The sequence below is a fragment of the Strix aluco genome, chromosome 11 (genome assembly GCF_031877795.1).
Source record: "Strix aluco isolate bStrAlu1 chromosome 11, bStrAlu1.hap1, whole genome shotgun sequence".
Lineage (NCBI taxonomy): Eukaryota > Metazoa > Chordata > Aves > Strigiformes > Strigidae > Strix > Strix aluco.
In genome coordinates, this window is record NC_133941.1 from 21,253,240 (window position 1) to 21,273,831 (window position 20,592).

General features: G+C 42.1%; 1 protein-coding gene across 3 annotated transcripts in view; it reads left to right on the forward strand.

The window, feature by feature from the left end:
* Positions 1-10,765: 10,765 nt before the first annotated feature.
* The window catches only part of SLC6A1 (solute carrier family 6 member 1), a 64,097-nt gene continuing 54,270 nt past the window's right edge, over positions 10,766-20,592 (forward strand). Inside the window, exon 1 of one of the 3 annotated variants that reach the window (XM_074836613.1) lies at positions 10,766-10,940. The gene's annotated coding sequence lies outside the window, so the exon portion shown is untranslated. Of the gene's footprint in view, positions 10,941-12,566; positions 12,695-20,592 lie in introns of those variants that run through there. The other 2 variants (XM_074836614.1, XM_074836616.1) reach the window with 2 other exon arrangements.

Consider the following 20,592-nt stretch of genomic DNA (forward strand, 5'->3'; position numbering starts at 1 on the left):
ATTGCACTATGGGTGCATAATGCAGGTCAGAGGACATACTTAAAATGCTTATGGATGAGTTTGGAAACAAGTTTGCTTAAACAAGGTGGGTTTTACACCTCTATTTCTATCTGGAAGCCTGGATTAAGAGGATGAAGCTTCTCTGTGGCTGCTGAGTGGCGTGGACTGCCCTGGCAAGGGCAAGAAAACTAAAGACTTGGTACAGCTGCCTCCATGAAGGAGGGCTTGAGAGAAGCCACTGTTTGGTTGTGAGGAAGCAGGTTAGAGGCCCTTCAGCAGATCATGAGGCTGTACCTCTCCCCTAGGCAGTCTGCAGAAGAAACACAAATACTGGCGAGTGCTAAAGAGATACTTTGACTCATTGAAGGAAGGGCAAGAGGAAACACACTAAGCTCTACTGCATCATTTTCCTCACAGACTGGCAAAGCCTACCAAGTTCAGCAGTGAGCACTGTACCAAAACAGACTGACAAATACTGGAGCCCCCTGGGTATGTTTGTCGGTTCTGCTCAAACAATCTGCCTTGGCTGGGATTTGAGAACTCTCCCTTTCTGAATGAGATTTCTGTGTTATTGGAGAAAGTTGACAGAGTTCTCTTCCCCCTGAGCTCCTCACACATCTGGAGGGCATACAGAGATCCACGCGGGCATAGGCTGTTTCCTAGCACTAGCCATGTGTGTCAGAATTGCACTGCACTGCTGCTACGTGCCCATGCGAAACAACTCGTCCTTTCCAGAAGCATTGGACAGAATTACTGTGCATGTGTAAGCCAGTTGCATTGCTGTCAGACAGACAGACAGTGCATGTTCCACAAAGTCTGCACAGGCACAGACCTACACATTTCTGTCTGCAAATTTCTTTCAGAAGTACTCTTGCCCTAGAAGAATAAGACACTGGTGCCACTTTGGAATTACTCACACATCTGTACTGGACACTTGATTGCTCTTTTTATACCACTAGCTTGCTCTTAAGTTAGGATGACAAAGTGGCAGTGGGAAGAGAGATTTTCTTTTCCAAATTCTGCTGCTGCTTTTCCAGCCTCTGCTATAGGACTGGAGTGTGTGGTGACCAGGAAATTATAGGGTAAGGATTGAAGAGACTTTAAAAAAATTATTTTCTTAGCACACAGAAAAACAGTGCTCCTTCCAATATGCTTTTAACATTAACTCTTACGGGGATATGTGTGTCTGAGTGTGTGCACATATGGTGTTTGTTTTGCTTTGGGTTTCTTCAACATATGAAATTCTTTTTTGATAACTTTATATAGACATCAATAAAGTAGCAAAATCTGAGACACTGCTAATAGGAGCATACAATCACCATCATCAGTACATCCCAACTCAAAACAGGAATACATAATACCTGCTTATTGCCCCAGTGAAAATCAATTCTCATGTAGCTGCCTAATTTCTTTTCCTCTCTCCCTTCTCTTCTGCCAGTTAAAATGTATTTTAGAACTGCTTTTGCACGGGGTCTCCCATTTATCAGGCACCCATGGCCAGCTGAAAAGAACATCAGTAGAACTGTCAGGCTGTTCATAAAATATTTGGTTGGTGGGCTACAAATATCACATTTGGGGTTAGAGTGAGGTCCCAAAATAAACTGAAGCTGGAAATTTGTTATGGAGGACTTCAATGTCTTTGCAAGGATACAGCTTTGAAAACTTCAGAAGAGGACAAAAAATACTTTAGCACATTTTTGCAAAATGAATGTCTCACCCTCTCCCCAGGAAATTAATCAGAGTGTAATCAAAATATATTTCCAGCTGCTGAAGTTCACTTCCTCCCTTGTAGAATTTGCTCACATAAATTGAACCTCAAATTCAAAGCCATGTTAACTGGACAGCTGTGTTCATAAGCTGCATGAAGTGGCAGTATCTGGTCTTATCTCTGTTGTGCCTGCAGTAGTCCTGCTTGATGGGACTTCCTTACACAGAGATCACATATATGGGAGAGAAAAAAAACCAACACAGAAACCCCTAAGCTAATATTTACTACAAATCAAGCAGAAACTTTGTAAGTGACAGTGGAATACATACAGTCTTCACTTATTCAGAACTGTGACTTTTGCTGTGGTATTCCCACCCTGCAAACTGGGATTGATGGAGCTTACCAATCTAAAAATGAGAAAATTCATGGGTTGAGATAAAGACAATTTAACAGGTAAAGCAGCAGCTGATAGCACAAGCAAAGCAAAATAAGGAATTCATTCACTCTGTCCCATGGTAGGCAGATGTTTAGCCATTTCCAGAAAGCAGGGCTACATCATGCATAATAGTTACCTGAGAAGACAAATGCCATAACTGCGAATGTCTTCCAAACTTCCTCCTCCTTTCCTTCAGCTTTTAATGCTGAGCATGATGTCATATGGTCTGGAATATCTCTTTGGTCAGTTGGGGGCAGTTGCCCTGGTTATGCCCCCTCCCAACTTCTTCTGCACCCCCAGCCTGTTCGCTAGCAGGGTGAGAAACAGAGAAGTGTGAGAAACAGAAAAGGCCTTGATGCTGTGTAAGCGCTGTTCAGCAATAACTAAAACATCCCTATGTTATCAAAACTGGTTTGGTCACAAATCCAGAAAACCAGCATCATACCAGGTACTATGAAGAAAATTAACTCTATCTCTGCCAAAACCAGTACAGCAGGAAATCAAGAACAATTACAGCTGCAAGGAAAATATAGGGCAGGCAGAATGTAATTACCCAGGTTGGAATATGGCCAGGACACAAGGGCTTAATGTTCTTATTCTTGTGAAAGGAACAACAAAAAATTCTTGCACCGCATCAGCCAGGCTCTCTAGTTTGCCATGGCACCTCCCATGGCGCTGTTCCCAGCACTAGAGTAGCCATAGGCTCCTAGGGAACTGGTCCCCATTGCCTTTCGGTGTTTATTGCCTTAGGTATGATGACTGAGGAAAGAGCCAAATCAATTCAGAGACAAAACCAAAACCATCTAGGTAATTTAAAGGAACATGCTATCGAGCTGCAAAGCACAGCACCATTGAAACAGGTGGCTGCTGGGAATCCAGATTCTTCAGGTGACTTTAAAAGGTATTTGAACATACTGGAGGAAAAAGCACACTAGAGAAAGAGTAATAAAAAGAAGCATCAAAATATTGAAAATATTGTACTACTGAGCTAGAACTAATTAATTTGCCTAACTATCCTGAACAGGCATTACAAACACTGAATATAGTCACAGTGCCAGGACAAAATGCAAAATGCTGGTAGGTTCCTAAAATGGCACCAAATCCATTAAATGGCTCTGCATACTAAAATCACAGTTAAGATTTTAATATTTGCATGTTTTGAACTGATGTTAATGCCTGACACATGGATGAGGGTATCTCAGCTGCAGAATTAGTATACCAAATTACCAGAAGAAGATGTCAGAACTTCCACTGTGGAAGATTTTGTGTTGATAATTCAAATTTAAAGCCTGAATTAAATCACTGACAGTTTTTAATCTCTTTCAAAACAGATCTATTTGTATGTTTATTTTACAACTGTGAATATTTTTATTATTCATGTGAATGTCTAGTATTGCTTTGAATGTTACTCAGTTCTTCACCTCAACAAGTTCACACAACACAGCATATGTGTTCTTTGATGAAAAAAATTGCCCTTTCACAGATTTGAGGACTGCCTTTTCAAAGTTCCTTTTAAAATTTTCTGATATGAGTGATTATGTTAAGTTGATAGCTTCTTAGGATATAAGTGGGGGATGACATCACCTTGAAGCAGTATTTCTTTGTAATGAAAGATTGAAGTTTTGTTTTGCTGAATAACACAGAACTCAACAGATATTCCATTTCTTGTTCTGTTTTCAGCTATCTTGCACTTTCTAGAACATCCCCTCTGAGTTGGTAACAGAAATGTTCCTTCTCAGTTCTCTTACTCACACAGCTCCACCAAATAGTGCCATAGCTTCTTGAATTTAGTCCCTAGAAAATCGCCTTGGCTCAGAAAATCAGGTCCTATGCATAGACATGTACTTGGTGATGCTCCCCTTCTTTCAGCAAACTAGTTTGAAACAGAAACTCTTACATTTAGCCTCAAAGACCCCAAAATCTTTTGCATCACCTGCCTTATAAAAAAAAAAAAAAAAAAAGATGATGCATTGAGAAGAACTTCTTTTCTGTAGTGATGTCTAACTTCTTGAGGTGTCAAATCTGGAGGCAGATTTGTCAGGTAGTAGTCATGCATTGGACAAATACTACCTTTGTCTTCAAGGTACACTAGAAACTGGGGGCTTGGATATACAGAAGTGTTACAAGAATAAGAAGAGGTTTACTTTCATAGGGGAAGAACATACTTCTTGACAGAGGAAAGTATAATGTTGCTACTTGCTCCCTTCAAAGCTGTTCAAGAGCATGTCATCCTTCCAGGTTTAATTCCCCTCTCTAAGAACAAGAAACGAAACCTCATCCACGCCAAGCAATATATATACACAAAGTTTAAGATTCTGCTCAGCAAGTCACTGTGCCTCAACGCAGCAAGATACCAATTGCACAAACAGGAGAAACATGCTGATGAGATTCAGTTAAGTGGTATAAAAGAACTCACTCACTTGACTTAGTGCATTTCTAAGCACATTTCTCACAGACAAGATCCAGACAACCCCCAAGAGTGCAATGGTCTATGAATTGAGTACAAAGTCCTTTGGATTTCTCAAGTTCTCGAAATGTGAAACAATCAATTCTGAAAGATTTTTTGACAAAGAGGAAAAAAATTCTTTGCTATAGACTAGAATGGTATGCACAAGTCCAAGTCCTGGTACAAGTGTCCTGCTATCAGAAAACGTTTCAAGCAATGTGTTTTTTGTGCCTCTACAGAGAAGAAATGTATAAGGTCTCACTAATTCCTTTGTGCTGTTCACTGATAAGTTAAGAAGCAGTTTAAAGATGAAAAAAACCCCTAAGAGAAGGAACTGCTCTCTTCTTCCCATGACATACAGGAGAGAGTTCACCATGCGCTCCATTCATACAGTCTGAGAACGAGCTTCTCTCCCCAGGATTTGTGTTATTGCCGCACAGTGGTACTGGGGCCATGTGAAACATCACCGTGTGGCAAGGCTATGTGAGATAATGTGTTTCTGTCCAAGATGTCTTCCTAGATAGCAAGGTGCTGTTCTTTCAAGAGGAGGAAAAAAATTTGGCTAGTCCCCAATTAATTTGATGTGGTTTGCAGTATGAAAATAATGTTGCATTTTTAAAATAATCTCTTTAGATAATATCAAAAAAACTGTAAAGATCAGTCTTAATGTTAGGATCCCTGTTGGTTTGAACCACAGTGCATTGAACAAGGAAATTTTGAAAACTTTTTTGGATGACAGGAAGTGTTGGCACTGCCATCATCTTCATAGCTATTGTCCCTGATGAAACTGGCTTTTGCTACTTCCTCAGCCATACAAGGCCCTCTATAGTCTCTTTTCTCCTTTAGATGAATGCTGTAATGAGAGGCTCAAATCTTTTGTTTCTGCTATACTTAGTATCTGTCCTTGTATGCAATAGTTTTCTTTCCCTTCCAGATGTTATCAAAGTCCAATAACTGCTCTTGAGAGCCAAGACAGATGTAAGCTATTTTTTAAAACACAATTCAAGCCAACTTTCTTTCTTTGAGATGTAAAAATATAACGAAATATTATGAATGCCTTTTAATGCTATAGAAATGCAAAAATAAGCGCTATAATAATCATTAGATTATTTATCATCATCTGTCAAGGCCAAATCCTAGCTCTAATAGCAATCACCATGGCTAGGCTCCAATGTAATTATTATCAGGGACCTGCTCCAAAGACCATTGTCAAAGTCAATGAGAAACTTTCTCCCACTTAGTTCAGGGTACTTTGGACCAGGCTCCAAACTGTCTAAGCTTGCAGAAGCTGCCTTTGGTCCTCTCAAAGCCAATACTCACAACACCGAGGTTGCTGTCGGTAGAGATACTTCAAGACAGCAATCTTTACAGCACTGCCTGGGGAAGTTTGGCCAACCAGCTTTACGTAATAGCTAATTCCTTTCCCTTGTTACCTCTGATTGCTGTATCCCTTAGTGCCACCTTAACAGTTGAGGTGATGTTGCTCAGTTTCAGTATTGTCATTCATGCTTGAGGATCCTTCCAATGGACAGTGACTATTAATTGCCCTATATTGACTTGGCAGGTCAGAAATATATTGCAGCTTTTCAGCAATTTACGGAAAAAGGGCAGCAAGACCTTTTATTTTCCCAGCTTCTCCACTTCGTGCTTGAATAAGACGAGGCATAAGGAGCACAAGTTAAATTGTAACAGCTAAATACTTTCAAATCAAAACCAAGTTTGCTGAATATAAAGTTTTCGTTGCTGTTTGACCCCATGAAAAGGGAGATATGGGTAGCTTTAATAGTGACACACATTCCTGCTGGTTTTAATCAACAGATAATTAATAACAAATTATAATCATAATAGCATATTTCATCCCAAAGGCTCCAAGAGCTCTTGATAAAAAGTTGGCCAAATGCTGTACTTAATTATACTCATGCAATCGAGTTCAAATGAGGGTGGACGTTCTTTAACCTCTACAAGGCAGCCACTTCCAAGAAGGAACGTAGCACGTGCTCATCAGAACACGCTGCTCCATGCAATGAGGAAGGGCAACAAGTAAAGACCCTCTGAAAAAGCCAACTGAAACACCGGGGAACACTTAGCAATTATTACTTGGATAGGAACTGGGTGAGGGAAATGTTAGTCTTAGGTTAGCTAGTACAGACAGAATGCTACAGGATCTTGTATGAAAAATGCTAGCCAGAACCTTCAGATCCAGCCGATCCATTTCTAACACCCCATACAAGCACCTGTTTGCTCAGTGAGTAACGTCACACTGTGCAGCACATGGGTGATTACATTTCTTATCCAAATCCTGGCTAGCCATAACCGTGCTGAGCTTTTGAGATCTGGTGGCTGATAATCAAAGGGTAATGACCTTGACAGTTTAGCAAATTATTGGCAACAAAGGCTAATTGCTACTGCAGGATACGGTGCTTGAATATGGTACGTTACTCTGCACATGATCTTTATTTGCTGTGAGTTGGTTCCTATCTGGTATCTAACCATCAAAAGCTGCACTATCAGAAGAACAAAAGGCAAAAAACAAAAACAAGCAACACTAACCATGGGGATGTATTTTCCTTTTAGCAAAAAACACCAGCTACCTTTTGGAAAGATTACACTCTGGAGTTGTTGACAAATAGAATGATCAGAGCAACAGTCTGTTTATCATGTCATCTAGAATAGCATTAAAAATATAGCACTGTAGCTTGTAAGATTTAGCAGTATTAAAACTGGTGCAAACACAGTTGCAGTAATAGTTCTTAAACCTGCCAAAGCAAGTACTGAGTTGCTTTGTACTTAGTGCAGTTGTCGTCTTCCTTCAGGCCTGCAGATAACAGCTTCCAGTTTACATTCATTTTCAGTTCCCTCAACTGAACTATCATGTTTAGGGTTTCAGCCCTCGAACCCCTTATATCGCCCTTCTTAGATTGCTAAAACAGTGCCTCAGTAACATTTCTTGCCAAACGCACACTGTTAGACTCTCCAGATTAGCCAGGTTACACTTAATTCCTGGAAGTGACAGTTCAGTCTCATTGGCAAGCTTGTTCCCCACGGACATCTTGGGTAACTTCTTAAAACTGACTAGACAGTGAGATGCTCCAGATTTACACCCTTCTTTCTCCCAGAGGTGCCTGCATTAACGCATGCAGCCAAGCCCATGCCCACCCAATATGTCCTTCAGGGGAGTCAGCGCACGGTCATGCCCCTAGGGAGACAGGTCTGTGCATCCAGGAACCATACCTTCAACAGATTCCCCTAGAGATGTGCTTCTGAGTCACCAGCTTGCCAACACAGCAGGCGAAGCCTAGCACATTTATAAATAATCTGTGGGAAACTCGGGGGAAACCATAGTTTTCCTCCCTCACAGGAGCTTCTTTAAACAGAAGCTCCCTTTTCTTAGATGTTTGTAAGGAATTCTGCAGCGTACAACAGCATTACAAATCAGATAGTAAATTCAGCAGATAGGCAGAGACCTTTATGTGCAGGTACCAAGCGCAGTACAGGTGTCAAGAACACCACAAGCTTGTGCAGCCTGTGCTGAAATCCATGTAGTATTCTCATGAAGTTTAAAGTGAGCTTGGAGACATCTGCATGCCTCATAAGTCAGTATAACTGCAGCCCCCCAAATCTCTGAGTTTTGATGGAATAGCAGCAGATCTTTTTCAAGTCAATGAACTATGGCATGACATCCAATTTTAAGCAGAACTTTCCACTGTCACAGCTCTCCTAGCAGCTAAAGCTTAAAAAGTTAGAGATTATGACACTGCCTCCAGAACAAATCACAGACTCCTTCCTTTCAAGGGATGCAGTCAGGAAAACGCTGTAGGTAGGAAGGTTGGGAAGGCAAAAAGGAAGGCAGGGAGTAAGGAAGGGAGGGAGGGAGGGAGGGAGGGAGGGAGGGAGGAAGGAAGGAAGGAAGGAAGGAAGGAAGGAAGGAAGGAAGGAAGGAAGGAAGGAAGGAAGGAAGGAAGGAAGGAAGGAAGGAAGGGTTAGCATTTTGTCTCTGTGATACTACAGCACCAATTTCCAAACGTATTGGATCAGTAGGGTAATTTTAACTTTCCAAATCTCTCATGACCCATAATCAGATCAAACTGAATTGAGGTGATCTTAAAATCTACTGTCTTAATACAGGTTCACTGCTGAAACGTAGATCACACGTGGTGACCAGCAGCTCAGGAGCAACAATTTGGGAACCGCTGTGTTAGGGTTTGCTCTGAACAGTGCTGGATATTCATGGAATTTGCCACAGAATTTATTCTCTTAATGCCAAGTTAGTCTGCAAAATTGGAGCCTTCAAGTGAAAAGAAACACATCTAGGCTAAAGCACCTCATTTAAAAAGGTGAGGAAAAGTTGTACAAAATCTTCTACCCATAGCTGCAGATGGCTAGTTTATGAGCTGCTTTCAGATGGTAGTTTTGACCTTACCAACACAAGCTGTCATGGAGGCAAAAGACAGCCAACCCCACTGTGTTGTAACCAGCGCAGAGGAAACCCAGACAGTCACAGGGCAGCAACACGGCAGGTAACCCACAGCTGCCTTACCAGACAATGCCAACGGAGTGGAGAGGGCTGTAGCCTCTTCCGAACTCATGGCACATCCACGCCCAGAGAAAGGGAGCTCTTGTGTTCAAGATCCAGCCTCACGTGAACCGAACAGTCGGTTAGCACTGCTCTGGGAGCAGGTCTCAACAACTGCAGATATCCTGCATTTTAAAAAAGCTAGGTCAATCAGAACCAATACTTAGCCTGAACACAAGGACAATGGGCCTATGATGAACACAAGGGCTAATCAAGTGCTAATCAGGAGCAAAATCTATAACCCTGAAGTAAGAGTTGAGATGCCAGAGCAGTAGTTATTCATTGACACTGTATAAATTAGACAGCTAGAATATCATTAGCTATTACCTTTTCAAACCGCACGGGCAAAGAAAATTCCTGATTATTATGGTGGATTACAGGACAATCCAATTATTAGTCTCAGCATAAATACTCCTTGTAATTAATGGGCAACAGCGTTAAACTCTGCTAATATTTTCTACATTAAAACTCATAAGCAATCTGGCAACCCATGCACAATTAGCTGTGTTACAGAATGGTAATTAGCCAGTTTTATGAGATGTATCCTCTCTATCTGCACTTCCTAGTAATAAACATTAGTGTTTATACTTCTGTTGCTGTATGATTAACGCATGTTAAACATTGGTTCACACATCATCCTTAAATTCACATAGATCAATGTAGACATTAAGAAAACAGACAAACATTTGGGGTGGGTCCAGAATCCACTGATGGGGTAAATGATAACCAAAAAAACCCTCCAGACCTGCTTGGGAGGAAAAGGAGGCTAGGTCTTCCTGACTCAACAACTTGCTGGGTTCGTTACCAATTTTATTATCATAAGACAACGGATGTTAGTAGAGGTTGTGACTGTTACTTCATCTTCTGAAGAGTGGCTGTGTTTTAATGCAGTGAAACATGTAGGATGGGGTTGGTTCTTCTACTACAGCGATGGCTACTTTGATGCTGCTGCGAGAGAAACCAGTTTACCTTGAAAAACCCTCTAGCAGGTGTTCATTCGGGTGGGCTCACCCCGCTCCTGCCTCTGCTGGGGAACGTGCCCTTGAGAGGGAGACGGTGGGGATTTCTGACTGGGAATCTTACACTGAGGAAATGTCAAACTGGGAAGAATCCCAGGGCGATTCTGACCATTTCTTTTCCTACACTTTGACATTTTTGAGGAAGTTTGGAAATCTATCTTCGTTTCAGCACTTTGAAAACACAGTTCTAAGTTTTCCCGTTGTCAAGGACTTTCCGCTTGGAAACACACACACACACACTCAAACTCGGTCAGGAAACAGAGTTTTTCTAGCAGCTCCCCGGACTTGCCGTTCTTAACTTTGTGCAACTTCGGGGCCGAGGGGAACGGGCGATCGCCCGCCTGCTCCAGGGAGCTGCTCCCCGGCACGGCTCTGCCTGGAGAAGGATGAGGGGAAAAGGGGGAGCGCGGCGCGGTGCCGCCTCCAGGCAGAGCGATGGCGGCCAGGCCAGGCCAGGCCGGGCCTGAGGGGCGGCCGGGGCCGAGGCTCCTGGGGGTCCCGGGGGGGCCGGGGGGGGCCGGGGCCGGGCGGCCCCGCCGCTGAGGGGCGGGCTGGGGGCGGGGCGGGGCGGCGCGCCCGGCCTCGCTGCTGCGCGGCCCCCGCTGCGTGGGGAGGGCGCGGCGGAGCGGCGGGCGCCGAGCTTTAAATGAACATTTACTATCGCTCGGGGAGGCAGCGCCGGTGGCTCGGGCCGGGCGGCGGCGGCAGCGGCAGCAGCAGCAGCTCTCCTCTCTCCTTCTCCCCCGCCGCGGCGGCAGGTAGGTGCGCGCGTTCCAGCGCCAACTTCAGTCCTTCGCCGTGCGCCCGCGCCGCGGCACCCTGAGGCGAGGCGGGCGGCGCTGGTTGCCCCGCGGGGAGACCCGGCCGGTGCCCGCGCCCTGCCCCGGCCGGCCGGGAGCGCTGCTGCGGCCGCCCTCGGGCGAGGAAGGCTGAGGCGGCGCCGGCGGCGTCTCCCCCGAGCGCGGTGGGGAGCCGGGGCGGGGGGGGGGTGGCCCCGCGGGGGCGCCGGAGCCGCTGAGGTAAATCGCCCGGGAGGCGGCCGCGGGCGGCCGCCTGTTGCCGTCGCGCCGGTGGCGGGTCCGGTGGCGGGTCCGGTGGCGCGGGGGTTGGCGGTGACACCCCGCGTGTTTCACAAGCACGGGCGGTCGCCGCTGAGATGCGCTGAGCCCCCGCGTGCGCTGCGCAGGGCTGCGCGGCTGCGGGGCGCTCCTCGGCCCGCGGAGCTCTCGCTCCCCTGGAGACCCTGAACAGCCTCATCCTCATAAAAGTTATTTCCAGAAGGTGGAGTGGTTTATTTTCTTTGGTTTAATATTAAGTGTGTTCTAGCGCTCTGATAGTCCGTAGCAGAGCGTGGATTTGAAATCACGAAGTGTCAGTCCAGTGCTCTGTTTCTAGCTTGTTAACGGATTTAAAGACTCAGTTATGATTTCTCTTCATGTATTATCTTTGCTCAGTTGCTTTAGAACTGAATTTTCAACAGAGATGAGTGAACTTTAAAGAAAATCAGGTCAGGCATAGATTCCGGGCATCAAACCCTTTTCAGGTCCCAGAAATAGCCACAGAAGTAGCGTGACCAATTCTTTTTTCATGCACAAAGCTTTTTATTTTTTTACTTTGGTTGGAATTTCTGACAGATACTGGAGCTCATCGGCTGGATATTTTCAACTTAGTTTATTGAAATAAACGTGCTTTCTAAGCTTGCATTCTTATGCAGTTAGACTAGTCTCCCTTGACTATACGAGTTTCTGACAGATTGTAGTTCTTTAAAATAATGAAGTCTGTTTAGCACAAGCTTTTTCCATTTGCATTTTTAGGGTTTAGATCTATAAGAAGGTGAAAAGGAAGATGACTGTGAGGGAATGTGCATATTTAGCTGTTACAGGGTAAAAAAATGGATATTAATAATAAAGGTTCAGAGGGAATGTTTTATTTCTAATATTCTGTACTTGAAACAACGGGGTGCTTAAGTTATTGTATGACTTATAAAGTCTCCAAACAAGAATTGACAAATATTTATCTTGCAGTAAATGGGTCAGATGATAACATCTTCCACTGGATCTCTTAATTCAGTATTGGACAGCTTTGGTTGCTAAGTAGCTATGAATTTCTAATCCCAAAGTAAATGATGTCATAATGACATCATCATGTCCTTTCACCTGATTGATTCTCATAAGAGAACAGTAATGAGATTTGATATACATGTCCCATCTCTTTAATATTCTTCCTCTGCTTCAGGGGATTTCCTGACCTGCCTGGCAAATTCCAGTGAATCACACTGAGCTCTAGTAAAAAGACTTTCCTTTTGGAGATGAGGTGGAACATTAAAGGGACAGTGGCTGATCCTGGTCTCTTCAACATCTGAGAAGCTTGGCAGCTCATGTTTTAAATGTGGAGATCTAGATATGAAGTGCAGTGATTTAAAACTTGGAGTTATTAAATTCGCATGCAGGTGTGAAAGTGACTTGAATTTCAAAGACACTCAGCTTGAGCTGTTCAAATTGACTTTAATTGGGTATGTGGAACTTCAGCACTGTTGAGGATCAAGTCACTTAATGTGTGTGAATCTAAATACTTTAGATGGGGCGGGGGAAGGGAGAAAACGTAAGCTGATATCTTCCTTCAGTTGCCAAAATAAATTTCAGTCTTAATGGTAGATGGATGAAATCTGTCAGAAATTGCCATGTTATTACTGTGTTAGAGAATTAACAGCTCCGCTTTGGTTTTGGTTTTTTTAGGAGTAGGTAGCATAATTTAACCATGGGTAAGTTTGAAGCATTTTAATATCAACCCTAGCATCATAGGGAACTCCTTGTAAGAGAGTTCTAAATCTTTAGAGTTTATAGAACGTGTAAGAAATCTATGGGTTTTGTTTCTTCTGAGGTTAAAGGTACAAATGATGTCATTTGGTGGTGGTAATCGGCATGCACTGCTATTTTTTACAGTTATTTTTATCATCTGTGTGTTCATATGAGCATGGGTCTGCATAAATTTTTAGACACTTGCTTTCATGATAAATAGTTGTTTTGTGATCATGAATTTCTTCATACCCACCGAATTTGAAATTTTCTAGACAGGGCTGTGTGTATTTTATGTGTGTAAATCTTACTATTTCATATGCATGTGGAAAAGGGAGAAATGAAGCGATTTTCACGTCTGCTTTATTGAACATGTAATTTCGTTTGGTAAAGTTAAAAGCTGAGTCTGCTTTAACATTTAGAGGCTGCACACACCAGTCTCATTTGATTCATGAATACCGTGGGTTGCTAAAATGCGTTTCAAAAGTAAACAATGACTTGTTAGCATGGACTAGTTGGTGGTTAATGTATTTACTGAAGATACTGACTGCTGATGTGATGCTTCTGTTCCTGCTAAAGTACCGCGGCGTTGATGGCTCTATTAAGTATAACAGAGTAGTAATTGAACATGAGGGCTGGGAACAAGTGGGAAGGTGGTGGGGGAAGATGTTTTTGACTGTGTACTTGAATCTATTCACCGTGTAAGTGCAATCCAAGCTACAGATGCAAAAAGGAAATTTCTAAATAATCTGTAAGAATGCTGCACTCATCATCCTATATGCAGTGACAAATTTCCACAAGCTTTAGATGCTTTCTGGGATGACTCAACTACGAACAAGTGATTTGGAAAAAATATTATCTCTGAAGAGAATCCTTGGTGACAATTTCTTTTCAAGTTATCTTAGGATTTTCTACTTACCATGATTTCTTCTAACTCATGCTTGCCTTGAATGTTGGAAACGAAAAATGAATTTGGACTTGGGGATATATCTGTGCCGTTCAGCTGCATGTTAGGTGGTCATCTGTGACATTTGCATGGTTGTGCTTTTAATATGGTGACACATTTGGTTACATAAAATGCAGAAAGCAGTGCACCTCAGTGCCTTTCTGAATGCTTGTAATGGAAGGTTGATGCTGCAGTCCTGACCATTTTGAACAGGCGATGACAGCGCAGACGTGGCCAAATAGAGAAAGACAGTGAACACTTTTACAGTCGTGACAGATCTCCCTTAAAAGACAAGGTCAGTTGTTGCAGTGGCTCAGTAAAACAACGGACAAGGCAACGAAGTCTTTTGTTGTACGACTAGCAATAAGAAATGGCATCTTTAGATTTTTGTTATCTACTGCAAGATTAAGCTGTGTCCAGATCACGAGTGAATTATCTGGTATTTGGCTTAAAAAAAACCCCCACAACTGATATGCTTCAGAACTTCCAGCAACTGAGATATTTTGTTCTGCTGCTTCTGTCCTTTGACTGTCAGTGTGAGGATAGCCAGCGTTTCGGCCACAATTTATGCTTTTGTCATAAGCTCTGTGTGAGAATAGAATGAAATACCAAGTGGATTATTGGATTTACTTTTTTTAATTTAGATTTTTAAGTGGAAAATAATATCTGTAAAATCTGAGACTTTCTCAGGCCACTTGTGTGAGCCTTTTATAAGGGCAACACCGGCGGTTGGATATTTGAAATGTGTTTTGTTCAGTCAGATTGGAAGGTAACCTGATAAGTAAATTCATCTATTCCTGGATCTTCTTTACTGGTTAAAAAAAAAAAATCTGCCAGCTGCATAAAGAGTGCTATTTACAGAATGCAGACAGGATTTGGTCCCTCATATACTAGGAAGTAAAATAATTTAAAAACATAGTTTTGTATATGTACTCTACCCTCCTTTCCGTTACAAAGGAATCTGAAGAAGGAAGGTCACGCAGTGTAACATGAACAACAAATTGTTACTCTTCAAGAAACCCTTTGGGTTTTTTATTTTTGCAGAAATGTATTTTGCAATAATTTTAATTGTTCAAGATCTGGCCAACATGCAAGCTTGTGAACACAGAAGACACTGACCACGTCCACAATAGAGCTGATGTAATCTGCAAACCAAGGACTAAATGCTGCTGTCGGTTGCACTAGTGTAGTAGGAACAACATCAGCTTGAGAGGTCATGCTTGGCTTTTCCCCAGGGAAGCAGACCCAAACCATTTACATAACATTCTGATATTTCCGTGTTGCTACTCTGATCAGTCTTAAATGTGCAGAAAATGCCACTCTTTGAACAATAATTCTGCTTTGTATGGGGTTAATGACAGCTCTGTTACCAAAGAACCCTGTGGGTTTCGGGCAACCCACAAGGTGTAACAGGTACCAGTCCTTTGAGTGCAGCTGTAATTGATGCAGTGCTCCGAGTCATCACTTTGGTGTCTCAGAAGTCCTGTGTTTGTTTTACTCTGTAGGAATTTCAATGTGCCACTGATTGTCTGTTTAAAAAAAACCAAAACAACCCCAAAAAACCCACAGGAAACCCCAACAACAACCGAAAAACCCTAAAAGAAATAAAATCAAATCCTGATGTGAGCTTTACATGCTGCTAGCTGGCATTATCTGTTAGATATGAAAAGGCTATTTAAGATTTAAATTAAGGATATTTAGGTATCAGTTGTTCCAAAATCACTTTTCCACTCAAAATTATTTCTGAAAGAACACAACATCCAAAAAGATAGAAGTTATTTAAGAAGAATTTAGTGATTTGTTAAGCTGAAAAATTTTGATTTTTATTGTTTTGATCTTCATATTTTAAAAGATGTGATATCTTGTTAGCAAACTTAATGCTGATTTTAGTCTGAAGCACTATCTTAGAAGAATCATTGTGTAAATTGAATATTTTCTGTGCAAAATAACAATTCTTTTAAAGTTTAATTAGAATGATATAATAATGAAAAGCATACAGTGAAAAATCAGTACTTTTGATACCAGTTGTATTCATATGCTTATCAAGCAATGCCTACACAGTTGAGGCTCATTCCTTAACTTTACAAAATCGTGTAACAAGACTAAAATCTAGGGCAGAAGAAAGGAAGAAACAGTCGCATCAGTGGTGAATAAATACATCACAAAATTTTCTTTTGAAAAAATACATGCTTTCAGTTACCGATGTATTACTTTCAATATAAACTAAAAATACATAGGTAAATTGTCCCAGTTTCATCTTGAATTCTGCTTGTGCAAGAAGTGCTGATTTTTATTTTTATTTTACTTTTTCCTCCCTCTGAAATGGAATGCATAAAACTAAGCTCAAGATGCAAACTGCTTTCCCAGAGAAGTTTGCTCAGTGTTTTCCTCGCTTCTGAGTAGGGGGTGTTGGATGGGAGGGGAGAGTTTGCACAGTTTGTGCACTCACCTTTCTTCTGAAATGTGACTTACAATATGCCCTTGAAGACAAAGGGCACATACCACCAACTCTTCACCATTATGAACCCTAGAATTAGTTTGGGGGTTCTGCGATATAGCTTCGGGGAATCGGTTTGCTTGTTGTTCGTTTTTTGTTTGTTTGCTTTTTCCTGGCTGAAATGTACTGGAGACTCAGTCTGACAACAGATACAGTGCTCAAAGAGAAATTTTTCTCTATCAAGGTGATGTTACTATACCTCTTAATTTCAGGCTACAACAATTGTTTCCCCAGTGTGTGACCGTTTTCTCAGTGAAGCTGAGATGAAATGAGGCAGCTGTTTTAAAAACAAGTATCACAGGAATAAAACATGGCCTCCAGTTGTGGATACAACAAGGGGGGCACTGTTTAGTATTCTTCTCTTCCTCGATTGTTTTTAAAGGCTAATGAAAGCCTAAGGAGACACTCAGACAGTCACACTAGCACAAATCCCTATTATTGCTCTGATGATGAGCCTTGATGCTGGAAATTTTGCATGCTGCATCTTTATTGCCTTCTGTAAATGCCACAAATAGCAGGAAGGGATAGATAAAATGACACAGATGCTTTAATTATGATTTGATTACAGAGCAACCAGAGGAGTCTATTCTGAGGAATATGCAATTAGAGAAAATTCTGAGGACTATCTAACCTTCCGAAATTAAAATTAACTGGGATTATTTGAACAGGGTTTTAACATTTCTGAAAAAATATCATTCCTCAAGGATCTTGCTGCTCTTGTGTGATGGATCCTCTCTAGACTAGCAGATGGGTTTCAGGGTAACACAATGTCATTTTCCTCAGCTGCATCTGCTGGTTTGCTTCACCTAGCAGTCCCATCTTTGTATCCCTTGCTGGCCACGTACAGGAGGGTGACGCAGAACCTGCATTTGGACTGGAAGTAAGCAACCATCCCCGGGTTGAAGCACAAATAAAGGCAGAGCGGTTTAAGCATTCCTGGATCATCGCTCCATATCTTCTCTCTGAAGATGGAGTTTTTCGATCTCATGAGCAAGAAAATTAGAGTTGTGCAAACTTTTTATGCAGGTTCCAAAGGGAAGGCATAGATGGAAAATTCCATGCCTTTTCCTCTTGCAAGCTATTTAATAGCAGAAAGCCATATGATTAAATATGTTAAGCTTCTTTGTGGGCTTAAGTGGCACAAATGACTTGAATTTAATTCCATTTATTTCACTAGCTGTCAAACACGAGCAGAATAGCAATATGCCTCCAGCCTCAAATGTAAAGATTCTTAAACCTTATGGAAGTTACATTCTCAGATGGTAATCACGCTTTTTTCACTTTCCTGAAATGAGTTCACCTATTTGGACAGGCAGCATCAGCCTGGAGACTGGTATCAGGCACAGAGTTGATAAAACAATGGGTTGTACCCGCTAGCTGCAGGAACAGCGAGGTGAGGGCACAAGCAGGTCACGAGGCTTTCAGGTTGCAAACAGCACCATGTACACATAATGGTGATGGCAGCCGTGAACAAGTAATGTCTTACTTTTCCACAATGCTTAATATTTTCACTTACCAGTAGTAGAAGTTTTTTTTTCTCTTATTTTCTGCAGAACCTAATATTTAAATATTTATCACTTATGCTTGAAAATCATACTCCCAAGCGTAATGTCAGTCACTCTCGGTGAACTACGGCTCTCCAGCCTGAAAGGGCCCATCCTGGGTGCTAGTTTGGGGCGCAGAGTTTGCTTTGGAGCTGGAGTGTGGCAGCAGTGGGAGGGAGAAAGCCTCCTGCTTCAGCGAGCTTCCTGAGACCTGCCGTCTCAGCTGTTCAGAGAGGCCATGTGAAACTTTGTTGATCTTGCTGCCTGGATGCTCCGTGCATGGACAGGGCGTTGAGAGAGGGGCACCAGCTGGTTTCACTCATCTCCCTGGCAGGTCTGTTCTGAAGGCTGACCTTACTTTTGACCTTACTTAGCTTCAACAGCAACGGATACACCTGACCTGACACTGAGCACATGTCGTAAGTGGAGGAGCTGAGGGAACTGGGGTTGTTTAGTCTGGAGAAGAGGAGGCTGAGGGGAGAGCTCATCGCCCTCTACAAATTGTTACTCTTCAAGAAACCCTTTGGGTTTTTTATTTTTGCAGAAACGTATTTTGCAATCATTTTAATTGTTCAAGATCTGGCCAACATGCAAGCTTGTGAACACAGAAGACACTGACCACGTCCACGTCCACCTACCTGAAAGGAGGGTGCAGAGAGCTGGGGGTGAGCCTCTTTAACCAAGTAACAAGCGATAGGACAAGAGGGAATGGCCTCAAGCTGGACCAGGGAAGGTTTAGATTAGATATTAGGAAGCATTTCTTTACAAAACGAGTTGTTAGGCGTTGGAATAGGCTGCCCAGGGAGGTGGTGGAGTCCCCATCCCTGGAGGTGTTTAAGAGTAGAGTTGACTTAGTGCTGAGGGATCCGGTGTAGTTGGGAACTGTCACTGTTGGGTTGATGGTTGGACTGGATGATCTTCAAGGTCTCTTCCAACCTAGACGATTCTGTGATTGTGTGAATGCAGCCTGCATAGCTGAGGATAGATGGTCTTCAAGACAGTTAAAAGAATTGCTGTTCTTTCTGAACAGGTGCTGACCACAATTAAGCTTAAGTGTACCTAAAGATCAGCTGGATTCAGCAGCCTGTCAGTCCCCTTTGTCAATGGCAAGGGCATTTTCTAGTGTAGTGCCTTCTTTATTTATTTTAACATTTCTTTTTAAGAGCCTTCAAACCCTCCAACTTCAAAGCGCTTCTGTTCCTACTGACCCATGTGTATTTCACAGGGATGAAACCTCTAGCTAGCAACTTAGGGATGATTTGTCAAGGGTCGCTTTAATAAATTAGGTTATTTATTTTCTGACTGAAATTCCCTGGTTGGTGACTAAGAGAAACTTTGTATTAAGCTGTGCAAAGCATAATGAGGCTGCTGTAATGCTTTGATGTGGAAATGCTTAAATGTTAAAAAAAAAAAAAAAAAAAAAAGTGGTGTTATTGATAGAGAAAGCTTACTTAAAGTATCTAGGGACAATTTATGTAAACCAAATATAGATTATACTATAAAGATTATAGATTTTGATAGTAGCCCTTTAAAACTTTAATATTGGGCATCACAAAAAGGTCAAAATCAAATTATTCTCTTGAACTGTTCTGCAGATACTTACAAACTCAGTCCTTTTTTAAAAATAAAGATGTATTTTATACCAGTGATAATATTGCAATAGATATACAGTAGGACTTTTGTTTCCTGATACCTGTTACAAAGCCATTCTTTGTCAATAAACTTAATGAGCTGACTGTTAATTTTTCTGAAATTAAACGGCTATAGTGAATTTGCACTATGTTCATCTCACTTAATGAAGACGGTTATATAAGTGTCGCTTCCCCTTAGCTGACTGAATTGTATTTCCCATGCCACTTCCTGCTTTCCATGTTGCTTGTAGATTAGCAAAACAGAGTTTGCTGTATTTTCTTCTTTTCTTCTTATATCTATTCTTGAGGCTTATTAGCACAAAGTAGCTCTGAGCCATGGCTTGGACACCAGAGATTCTGAAAGCCTCAAATAGCCGTAATAATGGAGTTGGATGAAGGATGCTGGTTGCCATGGGAACAGTGCATGTGCCACACAAGATAATGTAACTGCTGTAGTGCAGAGATCTGTGCTGCATATTGATTGCAAGATTTCTTGAATTCCGTATGAATTTTGTGCTTTGTACCGTGTGTTCCACCTAGCAAGTGAGAGAAGCTTGTCAGCTGGACTAAATCCAGAGAGATTTTTGCCAATTTGAAAAAAGTTGACTTTTGCATGTGGGTCAGAAGGGGTCAGAACTACTTGAGAGTATTGTTAGGTTCACAGCCTTTCCTTGTTGAGTTGACAGTGTCCTAACTGTGGTGTTAAATCAGAGTTAATGAAGTATTGGAACTGAGGCAGTATGGTTGATTCCCTGTTGTTAAAAGTGACAATAGAAGGCCTTAGGAAACCGAACCATCACCTATATGATGTTTCCTATGGTGACTTGTCACGTGGATGTCTGCACAGTGTCACAGTTCCCCAGCGTACCTCTTCATTGCTCTTGTTGGTGTGCCACTGAAAATTTCATTTTTGTTCCAGCTTGTCGAGGACGAATCTAATTAGTGGCATAGCTGTGCAAAATATTGTGATTAAGAAATATCACGCTCATTGACAGCC